This window comes from Nilaparvata lugens, chromosome 2, assembly GCF_014356525.2.
Source record: "Nilaparvata lugens isolate BPH chromosome 2, ASM1435652v1, whole genome shotgun sequence".
Taxonomy (NCBI): domain Eukaryota; kingdom Metazoa; phylum Arthropoda; class Insecta; order Hemiptera; family Delphacidae; genus Nilaparvata; species Nilaparvata lugens.
Genome location: NC_052505.1, coordinates 80,560,584 through 80,587,225, shown reverse-complemented (window position 1 = coordinate 80,587,225; position 26,642 = coordinate 80,560,584). Strand labels below are relative to the sequence as shown.

The 26,642-nt window shown below is 34.4% G+C and overlaps 1 protein-coding gene across 2 annotated transcripts in view; it reads left to right on the top strand.

Moving 5' to 3' along the window:
- LOC111047676 (myocyte-specific enhancer factor 2) overlaps positions 1-26,642 on the top strand; it is a 240,523-nt gene that overhangs the window by 77,484 nt on the left and 136,397 nt on the right. For both annotated transcript variants that reach the window (XM_039421867.1, XM_039421869.1), the window contains exon 2: positions 13,864-13,915. The gene's annotated coding sequence lies outside the window, so the exon portion shown is untranslated. The remainder of the gene's footprint in view (positions 1-13,863; positions 13,916-26,642) is intronic.

Below are 26,642 nucleotides of genomic sequence, written 5' to 3'. Positions count from 1 at the left end.
CCTCTATAGAAGGCAGAGAATCGGCAACGCTGTTCTCTTATCTTTCTTCACAGCCATTATAACGTAGACTTCACTAAAACAAAGTTTCATCCTCCCTCTTCTCAGCATCATACTCGTCATATCTCCAGGTTATTCTGTGACCCCAAAAAGCCCACAACTTGATAAGAAAGACATTGAAAACTCGAATTCACAAAACAAACTTATCAGACATTGTAGAGTTTTTGTTTTGGATAATTCAAATAAATAAACAGTTCCATCGTTGTACAGTAACTAATATCGGGGCACCGAGCTTCGCTCGTTATTTATTTTTTGACTTTTGATAAACCAAACACAATTCTTCAAAATGATTAGGAAAGTACTAACAGCACAGCCCAAAACTGTTTCTTTCCTGAATTTTGATTTATACACCATAAATAGTCCAGAAAGTAGGTTATGTTCCATACACTTGAATTCAGGTTCAATTTTCTGTCAAAACATTTGAAAACAAAAAATTATAATTTAGATTATATACAAACCAAATTAAATAACAAAATAACACTCACTAATCACTTGAAATTGTCAAATAATGATCAACTTTGGAAATTATGATATACTCTAGTTTAGAAGGATTATCATATCATGTCAACAAATCAGATTATGTTGATCAAATCGATTAAATTGTCTACCTAGATAAAATTTCTCGCTGATTGATTATGATTACACAGCTGGAAGTAATTCTGTCTCTCTCCCACACATGCACACGCATCTTCTGTTATCGAGAGACGACGAAATTATCATCTGTTTTCCAAGGATGAATCATCCTTCTAATGTCGTTCAGCGAGTTTTCCAAAGAATGAGACCTAGGGCAATCGAATCTTTATATCATAAACCTACTATGTTCCAAATTTCGTGAAAATCGTTAGAGCCTTTTTCGAGATCCGTAAAACATAAATAACCATATATAAAAATAACCATATATAAAAATAACCAGATATATACAGAAATTGCTCGCTTAATATAATAGGATATTACCCACAATATGGCCATTGACTGTCACGCATTTGATTGGCTAGCTCGATCACGTGGTACAAATCCGCCATTAAGATTCCAAACAAACTTTATTAATAACGCTTAAAACATCATTTTTCCCTCGGGCTCCTCGCGGACCACTTCCAGAGCTTTCGCGAACCACTTTTTGGAAACCACTGATCTTGATAAATATGAAGAAAGATAGATTTCAATTTTATTGTATTTCCTCATCCAATTTATTGGTTTGACCTTCCAATAATCTAATTTCAAATACCAACAGCTATTGAACAATTAAAAATGTTATGGGTAGGCTTCTCAGGACTGAAGAGAATCAATCATAGAAGTAAAGACGTCTTTGAACAGCACTTCATTACGGTTAAATATTCCATAAAATGTTATATCCAATAATAATAATAATAGAGAAACTATAGTAACATGTGAAATAGTTCTTCTATTCCTCTCTCTAAACTTATGGAAACTATCGGTGTGACCATAGTCAAAGAGATATTCGAAAATATACTGAATTTGTAAAGCAAGCAAATGCTAAAACATTTCATTGCCGGTAACTGATAAGGAACAATAAGGAAATTTAAATGAACAAGTCTAAAACATGTTTCTGACAAGTTAAACTTATTCATCACATATCGGTATTTCGATTCTATCCTTGTATAAATAGTTATTTTTAGTTAATTATTGTAGAAAATGCTGAATTTCTATCCGTTATAAATTTGCATTTGGTATTACAGGTATTGAAATAACACACAAGTAATTTGGAGTCGGCTTTCAAACGAGCTTCCTTGTCAAGTTTCTCTAAAGAGCTGACTGATGGGCAACTCGTTGTAGTTCCTTCCTTTCCCGCAGGATAGTGCTGAGTGCAACTTATTTCACAGTCTAAACTTCGTTTCCCCACATTCTAAGCGCTCGTTTCCCCACATTCCTCATTCAATACAGCTTACAGGCAACTGCATAGCATTTTCAAACGCCATAATATAGTTTTTACTTTCCTTCCCCTACCTACTACCGTAGATAAGGAAAGTAAGAAAAGTTGAGGTACCCCAATTTCAAGATTTCTATACGTTTCAAGGTTTCCTGAGTCCAAAAACATGATTTGTTATCTAGACTACATGAATAACAATTTACACCCTTTTCTGGTATATGAGTCTGTTTTTTTAATTTCCTACAACATGTTCCACATAGGAATAATTTTGAAAATGATTTTGTATTAATAAAACTAGCAAATTTGTTCAGAAACATGGGAATTGCAAAGGAAACTCCTTGAGGCATTAATATAATATAAAGTACAGTGTGAAGTGTGACTCTACTATCAAAACGCAATAGTGTATTATCGATTATCGACATAACACTGTTAAATGCAATTATAATTATTGGTCTACTGAAAAAACCCTTAATTTATTTATAATTTGAATAAACCATAAATTAACATTGGAACTTACTCATTGATCATACTCCTCAATAATTTATTTATTTATTTATTTATTATAATAACCAAATAACAAATATCCACAAACAAATATTCATTTATTAGATATGGTAATGTGAAAGGATGAAAAACCCGGCACTCGCCAAATAAATGAATAAATGATGTATGTACGTATGTTCTCGTTTAAAATAATCAATATTATATTTTTTTATGAAATATGTTGTTAATTAATCAATAATTCGACATTGTTGAAAGACGATCTGGCAGCAGAGCAAAGCCAGAAAGAGATAGCGCTATCTATCTGCTTTGTTGAATGATATACAAGGATAGCAATACCATTTCTCATCAAACACTGCCATTATAACGTGGACCTCACTATAATTCTTACAGGCAGGATGAATTGAAATCTAGAAGAACTGAGATCTTCCTTTCAATGTAATTGGTAGCAGGTGTTGGGATGCTCGTGAGAGTGGGAGACGCTCTTTCGCCGGCAGCAAACTTATTTTATTTGCGACTTATTATTAGTGAATAGATATAGCTTGCTATAGGGAAGGGTGGACGCGGTGTTTGCAAGCTAGCAATTACTGGTTGCTGTGAGATGCAATACTGGGTTTGCAGCCATTTCAAATAAATACCAATTTAATGCTGCGGTGGTGTGACGCAAGTCAAGTCACGGCCAACAATCGATACAGTACCTTCAACTTACCCTAGGTCAACACACACCTTCACTTTCGGCTCGTTTTCAGTGCTTTTTTAAACTGTTTGCGAGGTCGTTGTCACCTTGCCTGGCTTGCCTTTTTTGAAGGCTAATGAGCGTCGACAACTCGGGAAAATTCAGTTTCATTGAAATTGGGACTACGATGTTATAAGTGGTCTGAGGTATTCATTTCACTGAAGGGATATTTTATGCCAATAAATTGGACTTCATTGAAGAAGAATATTGAATAATTAGTCGTAGAAAGATGAAAGTTTGCTGTGGTAGATGAAATCTGGTAAGAAATACTATAAATCTTTGTGTTTCTTATAAGTAATTTAGGTATCACTTGAATTCCATGTTTCTAAATAAGTAAGTAATTTGGACTCATTAAAGTGGAATATCGAAAAAATGAGTAGCAGAATGATGAAAGGTTCACTGCGGTTGATAATTTGGTGTAAAATACTTGAAGTCCTAATGTTTTTCTTTATAATTAATATGGACATAAGTTGAAGTCTATGTTTCTATAAAGTGATTTGGACTTATTGAAGAGTAATATCATAGAGAAACAATAGCGTAAGTAGATATCCCATGGTATAGGGCGTTTATGTCGCAACTTTTACTGTTATCTCAAGCCGATTACTGTCGATTATTGTCAATTTTTACTGTTTTGTTGGGGTGAGAGTGTGGGAACGGCACAATTTGAGAGACTACCAGCGTCACACAGCTGCATGGGAAAGAACTACGTGAACTATCGGCTTGGGATAACAGTAAAAGTTGCGACATAAACGCTCTACTACCATTTGATATCTACTTACGCTATCGTTTCTCTATGGTAATATTGAGAACAGTAGTAGAAAAAAGTCTGCTGTGGTTGATGATTTGTTGTAATAGTATATTTCGCACCTAGAGCAGAAAATGAGATTTTTCCAGCTCGAAATCGGTTTTCAAGTCCGAGGCCGTAGGCCGAGGACTAGAAAAGATTGAGAGCTGGAAAAACATTTTTGCCCGTGGTGCGAACGATATTTTTCGCCACACTACAGGTATTGCTGACAAAATAAATAAAGAATACAAAATAAAGAATACTCGTTAAGCTATCGTACCTATCTCTTGATTTTAGTGGTAGAAGATTTGCAGTCAGGATTTCAGATTCTTTTAAAATTTCACTTGGAATACCACAGTCATCTTCAAGCATTTTTGAAAATTCGGAATGCACTAATCAACAATAAATAATTGAATAAAACTGGTTGTGAAGCGAATTAGTTTGATTCGAAACTGGAACTAAAATCATGGCGACTTCAGCTTATTATGAAAGTGGACACTCGCCCGATCTAGCGGATGACTTATTAATAATAATTAGCGCGTTGTTTCCAGCCATAAGCGGCTGGAAAGAGACAACTTTCTGGCCTAGACCGGAAAAGAAACCCTTTCTGACGTCGTCTGCAAACAAGGTCTTTCAGATCTACGTAGGGACTGGAAAACAGCTGCTTTCTGTGCAGTGTGGCGAAAAATAAATAAACTCAGAACCTCTATAAAAGAAAAAAGTGCATCTTTTATATAAATATTTGCATATTTTATATTTCTATCCCAATCATTTGTTGTTTATGTTCATTTCTCTTATTTAAAAAAATTGGAATTTTACACTTGTTAGAACATTATGCTTCTCACTGTCTGTAAGCTTCCACACATTTGAAAATCCTCCCTTGGATTGTGCTGGATATTATCAAATAACTTTATTTCTATTTTGTTGAAATTTCTGTTGAAAAAAACCTAAAGTAATGATGAAGTATTTCCCAGATAATTGAGGATGAGATTCTACTGTATCATTATTATATCCTTGTTATTTTATGCTCTGTTCCATTACATGATTAGTGTTGTGAGATGTAAAATGTAAATATATAATAATGTTGTGGGATCTCAATTTCATGGAACTTTATACGGCTTGGACAGTTTGGCATAGGCCTACGTCAAACGTCATGTGAGTAGGCGGCTATAGGTTACTGCTGTGAGTAGGACCTCTGCCTGGGTGGATCATCTATATGAAATTACAGCATTATAGCATTACAGCGTTACTAGATTACATCTTATATTTGAAAATCAATAAAACTTCATAGGTTTATTTGATATTGGAGCCCTATAAATAGCAACTCTATATGGAACTATTGAATAATTCCAAAGAAACTACTGTTTTTTTTCGAAGATAAATTGTTTCAAAGGTGTTGAAGATTCAGTTCATTGTTATTTTCAATTATTTCTTCAGTACTCACTTACAATAATTATCATATTTTATATTATCATTATTTTACTGATGAAATGGTGAAGTGTTCTCATTCAAAAAGGCAACTCTCACCAGCGGGCAAGGCTTAATTCCTTTTGCTGGTGATGCCAAATTAGACATGAAAAGTATCTAATTATGATTTTGGTATTACTTATGCTTAATTTTTATTTTATTATTTTGATTTTAAAATTATGTATTTTCTTCTATTATGTTTTGAATATGTATTTATTGTATGGCAAATAAATGATTTGATTTGAAAAACAAGAATACTGATTGTTCGTGAACATCTGAATATTTGTCGATTCCAGTACAAAGATGCCAAAACATCTTACTCAGTACAATACAGTTTCTTATTTTTATATCATGGACAATTACTGTATCTTTTTGCGTTGTTGTGTAGATAATTTATGGTATTGTTCATTGGCAAAAAACTAATATATTTAAAACATTTGATCAACAGTAGTAGTTTCAGTTGTTACACCATTATCAATCTCTAGTAAACTGAAAGCTTACACATTTAGCAGCAGCAGTGTGGGTGAAACCCTACGATTGGTCATCAGCTGTTGACCAATGAAGGTTGAGCTCTACTGTCATTGGCCGAGGCAAGACACGCCTAAATATGATCATCAGAGTCGTTGAACGTTTGGAAGAGTAATATTAAAGGGTTCGCCTGTTTTACCCCTTCAAATATCATTCTAATGATGAGTGATTTTGTACAAATGAATAAATAAATAACTAAACAACAACCAATGAAGAGAAACTTCGTAACAAAACGACTCTGATGACCGTATTTGGAATACTTGGGCGTGTCTTGTCTCGACCAATGGCAGTAGTGCTCAATCTTTATTGGACAACAGTTAATGGCCAATCGTAGGGCGGGCTTCACCCATTCTATAAATCCTACTGCTCTATATTGTGCTTACTAGAGATAAGTGGTTTATCTTACAAGGTGTTTTTATTATGGCTCAAAAATTTCAATTTTTATTCAACATTTTCCAAGTTTTTGACTTGATACTATATACAGTGGATTGTTTGAATTAATTTTCTATATGAACATTCTAAACTCAAAATCTTTTGTGATTATTTTTGGATCAAAATGTATGTGTTTAAAACTGCTAAAGAATCATAACCACTTTTTGGGACTAATATGCAATCAAAATTTGGGAATGGAATAGTAAGGGCTATAAAGCCTGTTTTTTTCGTTTCCAATCATTTTATGATTACTTTGTTTTGTCATTGTTGTTAAATAATTAAATAAACCGACTGTACCAGTTGAACAACTGAAACTATTATCTCTATTTGTTGTAATAAATTGGTGGTTTTACAATATTAGGTCGTAATCTTTCAATAATTTCTGGATCCCTCTTTTATTGACAATGTCATTGAAAACATCATAAACAACTTCAGATTATAGGTATGGATTTAGCGATTGAGAGCACCAAACTATAAATTTATTACAGAGGTTATGCTGTATAGTCATTATTTAAAGTCACTGTACTATTGATGATATTCTTGAGTAGGCCTAATATTATTGATATCGATGAGTAATCACCTCGGGAGTGGGAGTGATTTTATGTCATATTCTTAAATATTTATACAGTTTTTAAACATTCTTACATACTCAGGGGGAAGGAAACTATTTATAGTAGTAAATTTTCAAGTTCAAGTGTATCTATTATTTGTTGAGCTGTTTCAACCGTTTAGGTGTACGAACTATTATAAATAATGGTTCGCAATATTATTAGTTGATGTATCAAAATAGAACACCTATGATTCATATTCCATTTAGGTATACGAACCCATTATTTATAATAGTTCTCAATATTTTGAGTTAATGTATCAAAATAGAACAACTATGATGGTCTATTCAAATTGCATTTGCTTGTTCAAACTCTATTTTGAATTATCCAAATATGAAAACGACAGCTATAGATAGATTAATAGTACTCGAACAAATCTGTATCAACTGCACATACATTATAGTTTATGTGGCGCGTTGAATCCATTTACTGCATTGCAGTTCTTGAACAGCATCCTAAGGCTATATAGGCTTATTTCGTTGATAAATTTAGACGTTTGTGTTTAAAGCCTTGACCTCTCATCTACGCAAGTAACATGGAATTTCTGTCCGTGCTAAGTGAGTGCTGTGTCAAGTAGCTTACCTTTCAGAAATTTGACAGAGCAAACCAAAGGTAGCTTGCAAAATGATTCCTAACGAGATCAGTGTGGTCACAAATAGAAGGTTTTTCTGTCAATTTGTGGCCTCTGCAGACCAACGTCATTGTGTCTTCATGTCATTATGTTAGCTACATTAGTGTACCAAACCACAAAGGTTGCTTCAGGTATGTCTGCCAATCTCTATCAACTATCCTCCCTTATCAGCTCTGATTCACATCTTACTAGTGGTCAAAGTTTCTCATGCTTTGTCTAGTTCATAAGCGATTGACAGTTTTTCAACTGTAAACTTACAAGGTCTTACGATCAATCCTCTTCTTAATTATTATTATTATTACAATTTAGTCCAGTTAATGCAGGGCTATAGAGTCGGTCCCGACTACCTAAAAAGTAGTCATCTCTCATCACATTCCCTCTCACTCATTACCCACGCACAAGCCTAAGAGCTTATGTGGGCTTCACCCTCAGTATTCTTATTATTATATTTGGAAAGTTTTTGTGTAGTTTGGAAGTTGATATTGTGGTAATTATTCATATTGAATGAAGAAGACTAAGAAATTGTCAAAAACCACAGATTTATTGATACTTGGAAAGACCGGTTTTGGTTATTACACCATTGTCAATCTTACATTACACCAGTTTATAGTTTATCAGAGATTGACAATGGTGTAATAACCGAAACCGGTCTTTCCAAGTATCAATAAATCTGTGGTTTTTGACAATTTCTTAGTCTTCTTCATTCAATATTTGGAAAGGGCACAGAAAGTTTGGAAGACAATTTTCGACCTCACAGCTCTGTTCAGGGCAGTAAGTAGGTAAACATAAATCAATAGTTCCCACCCCTATCCATGTGCTAAGGGGGTGGGGGGTTGTTCAAAGGTACCATATTTTTGTTTTTCCACTTATATATTGGGAACAATTCGCTCGACCGACATGACTTACAATTCGAAAATGAAGTTTGATGAATTTCTACAAGTTTTATCTAGTAGGGCTTTGTGATATACTTTTATTAGTGATATATTTAATTAGTGACATAATTTGGTATTTTAAACATTCTAAATTCAAAATTTCTAGCTAATATATATTCTTGGGCAGAACTTTGAACTTTACATTTCATCAGTAAGAACGTAACCTATTTTTTCGGACATTTTATTATTTATCAAAATTTGGGAACAGAATAGTTTTAGGCTATGCCTGTTGTTCTATCCCGATCATATTCATATGATTTGTAATTATATCAACGAACGAATATTTATTATTCTAATTTTTACAAGAAAGTACTGAATGGGACAGAAAAACTAAGGATATTCCTTGTACTATCTCTCTCCTAAATTTATATTATATTTTAAAAGTCCAAAATGAGGTTACTTCACTTTTTAAATTTTTAGTTCTTTTTCACTCAAAAACAACAGTAACTGAAAATTATGAATCCTGACAGTTGAGGAACTTGACAGAAAACAAAAATTAAATTCCACTTAAATTCCTAATAATTGAAAAATTTTCACGTAATTTTACAAAATTTAGAGCCAGAAAAACAATGTATTTGTACAGCATTAAAAATTTCAATATATACTTTTCGCGATATATGCTCTTGAAAGTGGGGGATTCTCAAAAGCACAGGTTCTCATCCAAATTTTTGTAGTTTTGGGGCTTATAAACCTTCAACATTGCCCCGAGAAACCAATACCACGAGACTGATGTGAAAAACATAGAAATTTTGCATTTTCATTAAAGTGGTTTAATTGTAAAATCGGATAACTGAAAAGGATATGATAATATCATCTTAAGTTTTAGTGCGAAACGGCACATTTTTGTCATTGAGGGTCAGTCAAAAGAAATGAATATGATAAAATAGCATCGGACGCGTGAAATCAGTAAAATAATACAATATTGATCATACTAGGAGGTACTAGGAGAAAAATCAACATCACGAACCAATACGAAAAAATACAATTAAATTTATTCATCATAAACCTACTCCTCTGGTTAGATGTTTGATTGGTATTGAGATAGAAAAAATAAAATTTAATTTATTCATCATAAAACCAACTCCTTTGGTTAGATATTTGATTGGTACTGAGATATTAATGAGAAGGCTTCTCTAATTCGATTTTAGTCCTGAAAAAATCATCGCAGTATATTTAGAGAGCTTTGCAGCGGCTGAATGGGGAATAAGTTAATCGGACGGATGATAGTAATTTGCCGTGAAGAGTGGTTTGGTAAGTGTGTTGAGCAGGGTTCGAGGGTTTGCGGTGGGAGGTGTTTGGCGAAGAAGGTGCGTGATGGGGAGCAGTAATAAGCGAGGCAGTACGCACTAGTGATTAGTGGTTGCCGGTGAATAGAAAGCATTGGTAGCGATTTGCGCGAGTGGACTTTTGGAGTACGCAGTCAGTCGTCCAAGTTGCATCATGCTTTTCTTGTTTTTGTTTTGACAGGTTAGAGCGTTGTGTAGACAACAGCCGTGTAATTGATGCTCGTCGCGCGTGATTTTCACGTTGTCGTTTTTCTTCCGGTTAAATATTTATGTCCGATTACAGGGTGGGACAGGGTGCGAAGTTGCGGAGGGGTGGCTAACCCATCGTTATTCTGGTGACTGTCGGACAAAAATAGCGTCCAGCCGCACCTTGGATGCTTCGGGGGTTGCTGCTGGCTAGTACTACCACCGCACCCCACCCACCACAACCTAATTAGAGTAAGGGTGCTGCTGCTGCTCGGCCAGAGTACTGCTATCAAACTCGATTCGTATTAGTGTTATCGAATTATTTATGCAGGTAGCTGTTAATTTATGAATTTGTCTGGAAAAACAATTTTTCTTATTTTTCCCTCCGGGCATATTATGCGGATCTGTGGAAACTAGAGTTTAAAAATGTCAGCAAAATTAAATTTGAATCTTATATCCTTCATAGGTCTGAAGCTGGAAATAATTGTTTTAATCGTGCATTAAGCACATCATTTTAATCGTGTATTTTTTCTAGTATTAATGTTCAATGGCCTCAGAAGCAGTGGCGTAGCGAATGGGGGAGTTTCCAAGTTACAAGCCCCCCTCCATGAGCCTAAAATGGAGGCCCAAAAATCAAGATCCAAGATGAAAAAGTGACCTCAAATAACTACAATCGTAGTTTTTCAACTACCTTTTGCAAGGTCATTTCTTTTAGTTACATTTGTTGAAAGTGGAGTCGCTTACAATATTTGATCATTTTTTCTCTCTTTTTTCGTACCTTCTTCTCCAATACTTCCTTTTTTTCTCCTCTTCACCCTTCATTCCTTACTGTTAAACCCTCTACCTGCCTATTACATGGGAAACCATAGTTGGCTAGGTACTTTTTCATCCTTTCTTTCTTTTCAGCACAACTCACCATGAAGCCTGTTTTTGTATATTATTAGACATTTATTTAAGATTTTTATTTCTTTTTTTTGTATATTGTGTTGAATTGAATTAAATTATTGATTGATTGGCAATATTGTTTGCTGTATGTTGAGGACTTATATTTGAATTCATTTGCCAAAAACAAAATACAAAAAGCTTTACAAAAAATAAAGATATGCTACTGCACTTAACTAAAATAAATACATAAAAATTATGGAACTACTGGGTGCGGCAGGAATGGTGGATGTTTTTAGAACAGATAGTATTCTGATTTGGGTAGTCGGATTGGGCCAGCTGAGGTGAACATGTGTTCGGTAGATCATACCATTTTTTCTAGTCATTGTTTAATCGGCATCATGGATTCGTGGAATGTGCAACATCGTGTGTTTACTTACGACAGTTTTGTGCGTAATAATGAGAGTATCATTACAGTTCAGCGTGAGTTTTGTCGTCATTTCAATCTTGCGAGAAATGAAAATGTACCCACTCGTAACACCATTTTACGTTGGGTAAAATCATTTCGTTCAGTAGGAACAGTAATGAATAAACGACCACCAGGGGCTCATCGCACTGTACGCACTCCACGAAATGTGGAAAGAGTTCGGCAAGCCATACTCCGTAGTCCTAATCGATCTGCTAGGAGACATTCTTCTGAACTGAACATCAGTGATCGGTCAGTAAGGCGTATTTTACATAAAGATCTAGGATTTCATCCCTACAAATTGGCCATGGTTCAACAATTGAATCCTGGCGATTATGTAAAGCGGCTGAATTTTGCTCGCGAAATGGAGGCCATATTTGACCAAAATGAAAAAATCATTTTGTTTACGACAGATGAAGCACATTTTCATTTGAATGGTACCGTTAATCAGCAGAACTATCGTTATTGGTCAGATGAAAATCCAAAATTAATGCATGAGAGACCATTACACAGTCCCAAGGTGACAGTTTGGTGTGCTGTGAGCAGTATATTTGTTATTGGTCCATACTTTTTTGAAGAAGAAAACGGGACCACTGTAACTGTAACCTCAGAACGTTATAGACAGATGTTCACTGAATTCTTCCTTCCTGAATTAAGAAGGAAACGTATTCCTATCCGGCAAGTATGGTTTCAGCAGGACGGTGCGACAGCTCACACAGCAAGAAATTCAATGGAAGCAATTCGGGTTGTTTTTCGTGGTCGCATCATTTCTCGGTTTGGTGACATTGATTGGCCTCCTCGTTCTTCAGACCTGTCCATGTGCGACTACTTCTTGTGGGGTTTCCTGAAGTCACGTGTTTACCAGCATAAACCACGTACACTTCAAGAACTAAAGGGAGCAATTCGTGAGGAAGTCGAAGAAATTGGCAGGGCAATGTTAGAAAGAGTACAATCCAACTTCCGAGAGCGGCTTGTAAAGTGCATTGCTGAAAACGGCCGTCACATGTCAGATATTGTTTTCAAACATTAATTTTCTAAAATTGTAAAATAATGTGAATATTGTTCTGTAAATAAATGTTTTTTTTTATGCATAGGTAACGACATATTACTTTTTTGAAAACCGTTCATCCTTTCTGCCGCACCTTGTATTAATAAAATTTTGGCTCTACTGGCAAAAGTAACACTTGAGCGCAAGTAGTCAGTTCAATTAAAGTATTTACATAATATTATGTACATGTACAAGAACAAAAGAGTACAAGTTGAAAAAGTTAAGTTCCTATTAAACATAACAGAAATAGAATGAAGATAATATAAGAATAGAAAGAACATTGACAACAAAAAAGCAATTAAGTAATATTGAAATAGATGTTTGCTCTCACCCATTTATCAATTTTATTTATCAATTTAAAAAACTATTAAATCCATTTAGATGATTTGCAATTGGCTACAGCAATTACAATCTCATTGGCAATATATTGAAAGAAACCGTCGTCTGGTTAATGCCTAAATGTGTTATTAAAAGGTATGTACAATAAAAACCATGCAAAAACAACTGCCTGCATGGTAAGGTACGGTATGCAAAAGAGAAGGTTTGGAAAGGGTGACACCCACTTCATCAAGATTCTATTGATTCTACCGAATCGGCCCGAGTAGGCAAATTCAGTACATCAAGTTCTTCAAGCTACATGAATAAGTTCCTTATCCACCAACACAGTGTTTTCTGTGCGATTGAAAACAAAACGTCTCTTCCTACGAGAAAATCTCTTCACTACTGCTGAAGAAGTGATGATATTATAATGATGGATGAGAAAAATGGCAGAAAATGACTAAAAACCATGTTTTTCACGGTTTTCTCGAAAACGGCTCCAACGATTTTCTTCAAATTTATACCCTAGATAGCTATTTATAAGCCCTCTCAACTGACATGAGTCTCATTTCTGGGAAAATTGCAGGAGCTCCGTAATATTCCTGAGAAGAATGAATTTTGTTATATTTCTATCACGATTTTCTCAAAAATGACTCGACCGATTTTTTTCAAATTCTTACCCTGTATAGTTATATATCAGATCTATTAACTGGCATGACTCTCCTCCCTGATAAATTAACAGGGGGTCCACCCCATCCTTAAGAAATTTAATTTGTAACCTCCTCGTGCGTGAGGTAGGTAGGTAGAGCAGTTTATTCAAAAGAACAAATGTCGATATTTTATTTGTAGAACAGCTGTTTTGACAACTTTTAAAATATCCTCAAATTTCATAATTCAAACAAATGAAAATGTACTCTGAACACAATCACAATAGTATAATCGTAATTTTAATTATTTAGCCGCCAATCGGCATAATGTTATTCCCTAAATTATCCTCGTTAATGAGGCTTATAGATCAATGAGCAAGGAAAGTTGTGTGACTGTACCACATCAGATTTTTTATGTTGCCATTCAGTTGAAAATGCTCAAATATTTGTATTGTTAATGTTTCAGAGGCGGAGTCATGCTGGATGCTAGAAGCATGGGAGACAAAGGCGATTGATTGGTGAGATCCAGTTATCTTTATCAGATCAGTATTCGCAATAGAAATCAAAACTATCACAATATTTTGTCATATAGCCAAAAACTGCATACACCCCTAAAGCATTGGCCACACCAACGTGGCCAGAATATAGAAATTGGTCTTGTTTTGTGTATTGGAATATGGGCTTTAGTACACTCAACAATACATTTTCCACTTTTCGACCGAATTTGACTTATGATGCATGATTTTGGACCACCTTGACGAGCCGAGAAGAATGAAGTGTAGTACGATGAAATCTGAGCATTGTGTCAGAAGCTATAAGTGTTTGAAATTTTGTGTCCTTAAGCGCGCCTCTCCACTAGGAAATACTGAAATGAAGTGCATCTAACGGGAGATTCTCTTAAGAACATAATCTCATGAACTTATGTTATTGTGCGAAATATCAATGTAAAGACTATGTAGTTGGTGATGATGGTTGAAGCTGAAAATTAGGTGTTTCTCACAATACAAGGAGCATTGTTGTCAGGTGTACCTGGAAATCTATATGAGATAGAGCGCTCTACCTGATATCAGATTGTAGAGCACAAAAATACGCCCAGAGGGATTTTGAATTATACATCTAAATGGTAACAATCGGAAGATATTGTTGATCAAAAACTAAAATTCATCAAATTGAAATCTATATAAGATAGAGCGCTCTACCTGATATCAGATTGTAGAGCACAAAAATACGCCTAGAGGGATTTTGAATTATACATCTAAATGGTAACAATCGGAAGATATTGTTGATCAAAAACTAAAATTCATCAAAATTGATTTTTTCTTAAAATTTCACTCATTTTTGAAAAATCATGACTCAGTACTCATTGGAGATAGAGAGTTCCGAATGATCTCATTTTATTCAAAATTTCATAATCTAGAAAAAAGGCGAGAGTAAATTTTTGTCCGATTACGAGATTTGGCAGAAATAGCTGAAAACTGGAAAATGAGCCGAAAATACGAGGGTTTTGGGCCACCTTGTATCTAGCACAAGGAAATTTTGTATGAAGATATTGGTTCTGGACTTCTCCTATGTACCCAAATAATATATTAAAAAATCAGAACTACAATATAAATTGCAAGCAAACCCCCTCTTTTATGTCTATATTGACTGGACTAAGTCTTATCTTGATACAATATTATTGAATATCTTTTTATGTAAAATTCAATTTTTGAAGATAAGTGTACTAAAATCACTGTGAATTATCGAATGAGAAGAAGAATTAGGATTGATAGTTCTATAATTATTGACTATATATGATGTTTCACATAAATTAATTAATTAATAATTGCTATCCAAACTTCGGGAATATTATGCAATAACCAGTGATGCCTTGCATGAGTGAGTGATTTTGTAAGTACTTTGATACAAATATTTTTGTCTCAGATTTGACTCAGAAATCCTATAGATTTAGAAAACGTTGATATCAGTGAGGTTCAATAATAATTGATTAATCATATCATTATCGATTATTCAATTGAAAACAAACGGGACTATCTATCTCTTGATCTAATTGATACGTTTCAACTAGAGGATGAGACATATATTCCGATGATAAGATAGACAACAACACATGAAAGTAGTACATCTGAATTCCTAGAAACTAGCTTTCTCCCTTCTGAAGTCAATTATCCCCGTAGGCTGTCACACAAAATCATTACTTGTTACTATTACATTGCTCATTGCACATACGCACTCACATGCACATACGTTCATATTGTTTACTTGTACAGTACTACCAAGTAGTTCAAATGTGAAAGCTATTTGTAGATTATCATCTTATAACGATGTTCTTACTGGGACGAAAAATTCCTCCACCAAACAAATTTCGCTTGACATACATTTGTTTCTTCAAATGTTGATGTTCTCGTATGCAGCAGACACTTTCAACTAATGGTTATCATTCTAGTCTCTAGTGGGATGTTTGTATTAAATAATGAAAAACGAATTCAGTCCAGTCGTAATTTAATTCTATAAAGTTTTGCAAAAGATGTCAAAATTCTAAAAAGGTTTGCAAAAGTGTATGAGATATCAAACCATGAATAAAGAATAAAAGTTATTCGGCTCAATTTTTTTAATTTTTTCATTCATAGCTCTACAGCCCAGTGTGGGTTTTGATTTCCTCCACAACATTCCACCAAGCCTCTCTGTCTCCAATAATATTAGGCTCATTGAGCAGTACAAATTCATTATTGATAACACAGATAAACAATAAAAAACTCAGATAAGCATAGAACAGACTCGTCAGAGAAAAAAATGAGACTCATTTTACAAATTACAAATTTCAATACTGTAGTATTTAGCCAATTAGATGAAACTTAACAATAAAGTGCATGTTAATAAATATATGTAGGAAACACGTTAAAATTGGTACTCATACTTCAACGGAATTTATCATCTTCTAAAGGTGCGTACAGATATAAGCGCCGCGAACATGAGCACTTCACTTTTAAAAAGCTGACTTTTTAACTTACATCTATCATAACTTGCAGCTATCATAGTCATTCTGTATTTTTACAGAAACGGTAAGATACAGATATAAAAACCTTGGCATCAGCTGTATAAAAGTGAACTGCTCATGTTCGCGGCGCTTATATCTGTACGCACCTTTAGAAGATGATAAATTCCGTTGAAGTATGAGTACCAATTTTAACGTGTTTCCTACATATATTTATTAACATGCACTTTATTGTTAAGTTTGATCTAATTGGCTAAATACTACTGTATTGAATTTGTACTTTGTAAAATGAGTCTCATTTTTTCTCTGACGAGTCTGTTTTATGCTTATCTGAGTTTTTTATTGTTTATCTCTGTTATCAATAATGAATTTGTACTGCTCATTGAGCCTAATATTATTGGAGCTGATATAAAGTGAATTGCTCATGTTCGCGGCTCGTATATCTGTACGCACCTTAAGAAGAAACACTTCTTCAGAACACTTAATTTCTATAATAATTTATGATCATTTACAGTATTGACAAAATTAATTGAAAATTCAAGATTAATCAACAGGCAGTTGATCAAAGTTTCAAGCTTGGCTTTGAGAGTATCGTTATTGGTTGATTTATAAATGAGCTTAACTGTCAATCAACCTGGGTGATTATTATTATTCTGGGAGATTTGTTTGTACCTAGGCATACATACTGTAAAGCTGTATTTTACTCGCCTCACATATGTAGAGAGATTTGCCAAATCATGTAGTGCTGTATCCAAATGCCCCACGTTGGGCCGGCAAATCATGTGGTGCGTTTTTTTTTAACGGCTTCACACATGTAGGGTGAATCTTGTACTGAGTCAATGGTGTAGATGCTATAAATTTTGCAATGCGTGTGTGGACGCTGAGTGAACACCGGACTGATTGATTCACTACAAGATTCATACAATTGTCGGAATCGCGGGAGGCCTAAACGCTCGCTCACCCTTGATTCTTCTAATGACAGATTGTATAATGATGAAGTTTTTATAAGTAGTGTAGCGGACGCTAAACACTGAATACGGATACCTTAAAATTATTACCTGTGAAGAATGAGCATACAAAATCATACAGGTCGAGCAAAAATCCCGATGTAGCTAATTTACGGGACTGCGTCTCTAATAAGTTCTGAAGGATTAAAATACGGTATTTGAACCAAATATCGTTCAGAATATACTTCGAGAACAGAGTCTTGTCGGGTTTTAAGCTCTATTGTAGGAATTTATATGATCTATGGCTGCCTCTGCTGTACAATTGATGCATTCGTTCCTAAGTCGAGGTAGGTAACAGATAAAAGCTGATGTATGAGCAGGTAAGGACAAAGAATAAATATCTCGATCTGACCCCACTCGCTACATCCACTTAGACCTGTTCCAATATCCAGCTTGATTCAATTATTCCAATGATCGTATTTGATCGGTTCTTGATGATATAGAACGTATCAGACACAATAATTGACAGGCTTAAGAAATAATCGAACTCAGAAAACGAATTAACAAAACTGAAATATATTGTAATAAAATATGTAATCATACAGTGCAGATTCAGAATTTGATTTACAGGTTGATAATAATTTAGCATTAACAGAATAGTTAAAAATTTTCTTGTGCTTGCATGATACCATGCGTGATTCGACAGAATTTTACAATTGATAAAATCTAACAGTTTGAAAAAATAGTGAAAAATGAATTATAGAAAATATTTTTTTAAAATGTTCGGGGTCGTGGTTCAGGCAGCGGAGGATAGTTAATCAACTACAAATTCTTATAAATTTAATATGAATAAATTCTAGACTCTTAAATGCTAAAGCGCTTGTCGGCGTGGCCAATAATTTAACGAAGAAAAATTTATGTTTTTCTGCACTGAAATATTTTCGAAGCGTAGATTGGGGCCCCTTTTAAAACTTATAACTCACGTGAATTTCCTTGGCGGTCGTGGTTTTCTTCTTTAGATCAAAAATCGTTTGATCGGCGGCAATCCAGGCTTTGGTTTCGGCACGTGGGGAATTTTAATTTGAATATCTCCTTCACCGAATTAATTAAGGGATAATTTACTTTAAGCTTTTAAATTTATCAATTGATGAAAACAGAAATTTACAAATAACAAATAGATTGGCCTAAAATATCGGCTCACAAATAGAACATTTAAAATCGAACAAGAAATTTACAAATAGGTCTTTGGTAACTATAAAAGAGATCTACACGGTAAGGATTTCAAAAGGGAAGTGCTGCTCTTTTCTCTAAGCTTTTAGGCTAGACCTTGCTTCTCAGAATCTCAATGTAATAATTTGCATAAAAATTTGCCATTGGTAGAACGCTTGTGACGTAAACATGACGTCAGTGGCAAGCAGTAGAATACAATTCCTTTAATTACAATAATGATTCAATTTAGGTAATCCTTAAAACTGCTTAATCTTCTAGACATAGTTCCTCTCATACAATGTACACGTGCTAGTGTAACTGATAAGGCAGGGTTGGTGTCTGATAATAGATTAACATGTGTTGCTTTCAAACGATCACCGTCTTGGTGCTATTTCTATGCACTGTGATTGGCTTAGACCTGCCATAGAGATTTAATTACCATGTGGTTCAGTTGAATTAAATTATTAATAATTAATATTCTTGTACAATTTTTATTAGGTTTGAGATTGTTATAAATAATCTCTGCCATTTTATCAATAATATAATTTCATGCTATGACCTATTTAGTTACAATAAGACCTGACTTATAATATAATTTCTTAAATAATAAATAATTTCAACGATAACACATACATTTTATTTTTTTTTTTATTTGAAATTCTTGATCCTTTATGGATAGTTTTGATTTTTAGAGATGGTATTATATCTTACGTGAAGCCAGCGTGACATTTGACGATACTTCGAATCAGTCAGCTGCGTTCGAACTGTTTTTAAAAACATCTGATCGATAGTAAACAAAGTGTAACCTCAAAATCAGTGAGCGATTCATAAATAATTTGTGCTTTATTCGCAAAATAATTATAATTTTATTGAATAATTTTCCTAGAAAAATATTCAGTACAGAACGGTACTCTTATCAAATATACAGTTATTGATAAGTAAGCTTTATCGCTCGGTCGCTAACTATTCCTTTAGCAAATTCTTTCATTTTAAAAGGTAATCACAATTTTTCTCTCTTTTCATGAGATCTATTTGAAAGATTCATCACACAAAAGCCCCCAGGATATTTTAAATAGGTAATTGGGAGACGAGTCGAAACAATGACTATTTGAAAAATCCGATATTGTGATGAATACACTATTTCATCTCCTTACTTCTACGAAAACTCAACACTTAACACTAAAAACAATATGTCGTGCACTTTTGGCTACGAGAAAATAAATAATTGATTGTTCCTTCCATTGGATACAATCGAAATACAATAATTAATGAGGTCTCTTAGGATCCTTCATTAAAAACAACTCCACAACTTCCATTCACGGGTGGCTTATGAGCAGACCCATAACTATAACAAATATACAAAATTTCACATATTACTTCTTAAGATTTGAATAGTATTTGCAACAAATATAGACTTTCATCATTTTTTCATAGTTATTACAAGTTTCGACTCTTTGGTTTGGCTTTTACATAGATTGGGTGAGAATGTGATTTTACTTCGGTGACTTGACAATCGTCTACCGTTTGACTCGAGCAATTTCTTATTTGCGCTTAGTACGTTGCGTACAAACGGGGTTACACTTGAAATGGCTTTCTTGATTTTTATCAATGTTGGTTACAAATATTAAGTCCTTAAGATTATATTTATCAATTTGAGTTACAATTCATGATCTTTTGATGCAACAGTAATAAATTTCACATTTGAAGGTAAGAATTTCATTTTCTTTTTAGCTTTTTTAGCAATACATTTATATGACATAGAACATGCGCATTTCATGCAAATTAACCTAAATATATATTTTTGGTTGCGTTTTTTTTTTTTTTTTTTTTTTTTTTTTTTTTTTTATAATTCCATATTAAATAATAGGTTACATTAATTAAATAACGATATTGCTTTGATTCCTATACGTTGACTCTGTGATTTCGCACACATTGGTTGGTGGGACGAAGAAAATTATCCAACAGGCTTTGGTTCTGAATAGATTTTTTCTATCGATTCTGTATTTCGAGGTTAGATTTACACATTTTTTCAAATAAACTTTGTTTATTTTCTTTTTACCTATTCACTACTAACTTCATCTGATTTCTAATTTACAAATATTTTCTGTTGATAATATAATTCTTGTTTCTGTTTTTCAGTTGTGCGGATTGTGCTAGACAATTTTTCCTGTGATGATTGTAACATGAGGCAGATGGCTTGAACAGGTTGGTAATTTTTAGAGTTGTTTTGTAGTTTTATTTTCTTGACTTAGAGTTGATAATAATTTCTTCATTTGATGTGGATTAATAATATTTCCTTATTAGCTGAGATGCGACGAAGTTTAGGTTATGTTGATTAGGCTGCAGTAGAAAGATGCCAGTCTGCTAAGATATGATTCGATGTGTAGGCTGTGATTATGAAGTGTTTGATAATTGGTGTATTCCGCAAATGTAGTTTCCAGTTAATTCAAAAATTATTCCTTAAGCCCCCATCTAAATTTGATTTCTGATTTATTTCAAGGTCCAATTCCAATTTGTGACTATCCGTTTTATCAAACTTGGCTTAAAACGAATGTGTCTGCGGAGTAGGTGGATCTCTTCAGCCAATGTTGTCCTTCTTTGTTGACCGGTGACATGTAGTTTGACATTCTTAAACCTAACATGCCGGTGGTGTCTGTGTGTCTTTCCAAATGATATTTTCCTTTTTTGCATGCCGGTGTACAGTCGGCTTGATTTCAACCGGACATGACTGCGGTGGTTGTAGGTTCCTCTTGACACTATTTTTCTTTTTTCTTGCATGCTGGTACAATGTTTGATGTAGGATTTCAGCCTAACATGACGGCGATGTAGATAAATTTTTCTTGAGACCATTTTTCTTTTCCGTGGAGCTGCTATTTTACTTGTGTGTTGTTTTGATTTAGAGGTTTTTATTTTCAGTTGTGATTTCAATTTGTTGTGGGTTTCTGTTTCATTTCTATTGTTTAGGTGACTATCTTCATGAATGCTGGGTTTATATGTTGCAGGCACTGTCCTCGGTGGATGGACGGTGATGTGGGCGGTCGGCGGTCCGGGCTGCTCTTCTACGCGGCGGGCAACGTCCTTGGACTCCTGGTGTCCAGCGCGCGGTGGTACGAGCTGTCCCTCTATGCCATGGATGTCGTCCTCGTCCTGGCGGGTGATGTCGGCTGGTCCCTCTCGGCGTTCTGCGGGGTGCGGTGCGATCTCAGTCCTAATATTCTCGGTGGGTTGGTTTTCCATACATGTGTTATGCTCGCTTGCTTGTTTGACTTTAACCACCTTTATTGTATCTTTCTCAACATGTATATGTTTCTTAATGCTGACTTCGACGCTGATTTTTCCCATATGCATATCTTCAGATATCCTATCCAATCGGTTATTTGTTTCTAAAATTGATTTATCCAGACACTCAGCTAATTTTTTGATGGTATTATCTGTGTCACGGAATGCTCCATCCATCCACTGACTCAATTTCTCCAAACCCTGTTCATTTACCTTCTTTGCTTCTTGAACTTCCCTTTTTAATTCTTCCTTTGTTTGTTTGTTGTCTTCTTTTAATTCTTCCTTTGTTTGTTTGTTGTCTTCTTTTAATTCTTCCTTTGTTTGATCGCTTTTTTCATTTAAGTTTTTTATTTCTGCATTTGTTTTATTTATTGCTTCATTGGTTTTCCTTATTTCTTTCAGGATGAGGGTCCAGTCAACGGCGGGAGTGGGTGCATGGTTATCGGTTAGCCGCTGGTTTTTTATCCGAGCAACAGTGCGAGAAATGGGAGTTCCTGTTTCTGAGACGTCATCAACTGAGTGCTCTTCTGATGTTTCATCTTCCGGCTCTTGGGCTACCAACGTATCCTCCACCAGAATGCAGCTCTCCTCCACCTGCGTCGAAGATAAATCATCCAGTACATTGGGATGGAAATCGGCGGATGCGGCGGCAGATGCGGATGGCGGCGAACAATCGGGTGAGATGTCTTCGGTGTCCGACAGACTTGGATTGACCTGGTCGTTTCCTGCCATAGTTTGCGGAAAAATAGCGCAACGAAAGTGTGCAGTGAATAAACGTGAAAGTGTTGTGATATATAAAATAATTAATAAGAAATCCAATAGAAATTGTGATAGCTTCGTAGTGAGTGAAATACAGAAAAAGTGGTTTAGCAATGTGTTCAGTGATAAAATGAGTCAAGTTAGCAATATCGTTAACATAAAAATGACAAGGACACACAGGATACACAGTGAACACTTATGCGGTAATACAGGTACGCCTCTTATAATTTATTATTACTATTATTATAAATATCTTACTTTTATAATTTCTTGCCGCAATTCAATATATAGGCTAGTGTTCTTTGCAAAATTTTATATAAAAGGGGCAGTGTTTTGTTTGAATTATTCCGCAATATATCCGTGATTTAATTTTACTTCCCTCTTTATGTTTTAAAAACTTTTAAAAATGTAAATAACTTCAATCCTCTTTTCTGTAAATATTTGTAAATTGTTTCAATATAGACCTAATATTCTTCAAATAATATGACCTTTCTTATGATATCTCTTATACCTATGACTTATAGTACGACCAATTTTCGAATAACACGATAATAAAATTCTGAGTTCGATTTTTTCTCTAAAAATTCATCAATCGATAAATTTCTTTTCCGTTCAAAAATTGGGTATGGTACTTCTTGTTATTTTATATAACAGTGAACAGTCAATATTAAATTCGAAAAATTCACAACCATGAATTTTTCAAAAAATTTTCCCGTTGTCAGCGCTATAGTATACTGAGCAACTAAATAATCCTCGCAGTCGATTATCCACCTCTTCAATGCCTATCACTGTTGGGCGCCAAATCATGTAAAGCTGTATTTTACTCGCCTCACATATGTAGAGAGATTTGCCAAATCATGTAGTGCTGTATCCAAATGCCCCACGTTGGGCCGGCAAATCATGTGGTGCGTTTTTTTTTAACGGCTTCACACATGTAGGGTGAATCTTGTACTGAGTCAATGGTGTAGATGCTATAAATTTTGCAATGCGTGTGTGGACGCTGAGTGAACACCAGACTGATTGATTCACTACAAGATTCATACAATTGTCGGAATCGCGGGAGGCCTAAACGCTCGCTCACCCTTGATTCTTCTAATGACAGATTGTATAATGATGAAATTTTTATAAGTAGTGTAGCGGACGCTAAACACTGAATACGGATACCTTAAAATTATTACCTGTGAAGAATGAGCATACAAAATCATACAGGTCGAGCAAAAATCCCGATGTAGCTAATTTACGGGACTGCGTCTCTAATAAGTTCTGAAGGATTAAAAATACGGTATTTGAACCAAATATCGTTCAGAATATACTTCGAGAACAGAGTCTTGTCGGTTTTAAGCTCTATTGTAGGAATTTATATGATCTATGGCTGCCTCTGCTGTACAATTGATGCATTCGTTCCTAAGTCGAGGTAGGTAACAGATAAAAGCTGATGTATGAGCAGGTAAGGACAAAGAATAAATATCTCGATCTGACCCCACTCGCTACATCCACTTAGACCTGTTCCAATATCCAGCTTGATTCAATTATTCCAATGATCGTATTTGATCGGTTCTTGATGATATAGAACGTATCAGACACAATAATTGACAGGCTTAAGAAATAATCGAACTCAGAAAGCGAATTAACAAAACTGAAATATATTATAATAAAATATGTAATCATACAGTGCAGATTCAGAATTTGATTTACAGGTTGATAATAATTTAGCATTAACAGAATAGTTAAAAATTTTCTTGTGCTTGCATGATACCATGCGTGATTCGACAGAATTTTACAATTGATAAAATCTAACAGTTTGAAAAAATAGTGAAAAATGAATTATAGAAAATATTTTTTAAAATGTTCGGGGTCGTGGTTCAGGCAGCGGAGGATAGTTAATCAACTACAAATTCTTATAAATTTAATATGAATAAATTCTAGACTCTTAAATGCTAAAGCGCTTGTCGGCGTGGCCAATAATTTAACGAAGAAAAATTTATGTTTTTCTGCACTGAAATATTTTCGAAGCGTAGATTGGGGCCCCTTTTAAAACTTATAACTCACGTGAATTTCCTTGGCGGTCGTGGTTTTCTTCTTTAGATCAAAAATCGTTTGATCGGCGGCAATCCAGGCTTTGGTTTCAGCACGTGGGGAATTTTAATTTAAATATCTCCTTCACCGAATTAATTAAGGGATAATTTACTTTAAGCTTTTAAATTTATCAATTGATGAAAACAGAAATTTACAAATAACAAATAGATTGGCCTAAAATATCGGCTCACAAATAGAACATTTAAAATCGAACAAGAAATTTACAAATAGGTCTTTGGTAACTATAAAAGAGATCTACACGGTAAGGATTTCAAAAGGGAAGTGCTGTCTTTTCTCTAAGCTTTTAGGCTAGACCTTGCTTCTCAGAATCTCAATGTAATAATTTGCATAAAAATTTGCCATTGGTAGAACGCTTGTGACGTAAACATGACGTCAGTGGCAAGCAGTAGAATACAATTCCTTAATTACAATAATGATTCAATTTAGGTAATCCTTAAAACTGCTTAATCTTCTAGACATAGTTCCTCTCATACAATGTACACGTGCTAGTGTAACTGATAAGGCAGGGTTGGTGTCTGATAATAGATTAACATGTGTTGCTTTCAAACGATCACCGTCTTGGTGCTATTTCTATGCACTGTGATTGGCTTAGACCTGCCAAAGAGATTTAATTACCATGTGGTTCAGTTGAATTAAATTATTAATAAATTAATATTCTTGTACAATTTTTATTAGGTTTGAGATTGTTATAATTAATTTCTGCCATTTTATCAATAATATAATTTCATGCTATGACCTATTTAGTTACAATAAGACCTGACTTATAATATAATTTCTTAAATAATAAATAATTTCAACGATAACACATACATTTTATTTTTTTTTTATTTGAAATTCTTGATCCTTTATGGATAGTTTTGATTTTTAGAGATGGTATTATATCTTACGTGAAGCCAGCGTGACATTTGACAATACTTTGAATCAGTCAGCTGCGTTCGAACTGTTTTAAAAACATCTGATCGATAGTAAACAAAGTGTAACCTCAAAATCAGTGAGCGATTCATAAATAATTTGTGCTTTATTCGCAAAATAATTATAATTTTATTGAATAATTTTCCTAGAAAAATATTCAGTACAGAACGGTACTCTTATCAAATATACAGTTATTGATAAGTAAGCTTTATCGCTCGGTCGCTAACTATTCCTTTAGCAAATTCTTTCATTTTAAAAGGTAATCACAATTTTTCTCTCTTTTCATGAGATCTATTTGAAAGATTCATCACAATACCCACTATCATAGAACGATCATAAACGGCAATTGAAGGCCATGAAAACAGCGTAGCCAGATGTGTGTGTTTCGGAAGGGTAATGAAAACATAGCGTATCCAAATGTGTGTGTGTCGGAAAGGTAAGGTTAAAAGGGAAATGTCAACGCAATCCTCACCTACGTCATAGCAACCAGGCACAGTGCAAGTAATGTTGTGGAAGTCGGTGTATGTATGTTGTTGCTGGCAAAGCATATCAGGCTCGCATATCTAGAGGTCACAGGGTTGCAGCAGGCATCACACAACACGCAACATCCAACACGGCAAGCTATTTTTGATCAGCAATGTGTCGTAAAAATAACAGAATCGCGCCAAAATACCTGCCGTTTAACGCATTTTTACCCCCAATGACCATTAGACACTCAACGATCTCAACACTTATCAAAAACATGAACCTGGACATAGGTAGAGTGCAGTTTCTAAATGATTAGAAACTCTGGCGAGGTTTATAAAAATACTGAACGCAAATTGTGGTAAATTGAAATGTGACGAGTTCAAGCTATGTTAAGAATTGGTTCACTTCACATGCAAACTGTCATGTATGGAAAATATGGTTTGTTTGATGGTTGTAGATTTCCGGTGTTGCTCTAAACGACTCCTCCATTCATCACTGGTTGAATACATTGGTTACTCTGTAAGAAATATATATGTATAATACACTGATTATGTGTTGTTCATCATCATTGATTGAAAT